Consider the following 406-nt stretch of genomic DNA (forward strand, 5'->3'; position numbering starts at 1 on the left):
GCCGCTATCTCCACGCATGCCTCCCCCCCACCCCCGAAAGCCCCACGGCCGTTTTAAACACCACCAAAAGAGCAGCACCAAAACCAAACTTGCATAACTTGCACTCGACAGATAGCTGCTCTTCTTCCTGCATGGCCAAGAGGCCAGAGGAGGTTCTCCAGCAACCCCAGGAGATCCCTTCCCTTTGCATGCCCCCCCCTCCGCTGCCACGCCTCACAGCTTCAGGATAACCCTGGCAAAAGCAGCCTTCGCAGCTCACATCCCACCACGGCTTATTAGCCTGAAAGCAGGAGGAAAAGCTTGGCTGGTGGACTTCTTAAGACACAGCAGCTTCACCCTAGCAAATCTCTCCAGACGGCAAGAGGATGTTTGGGGCTTGCAAAGAGCTCCCCCCCCCCCCCCGCCC

This window comes from Egretta garzetta, unplaced genomic scaffold (genome assembly GCF_000687185.1).
Source record: "Egretta garzetta isolate BGI_Z169 unplaced genomic scaffold, ASM68718v1 scaffold325, whole genome shotgun sequence".
NCBI classification, from domain to species: domain Eukaryota; kingdom Metazoa; phylum Chordata; class Aves; order Pelecaniformes; family Ardeidae; genus Egretta; species Egretta garzetta.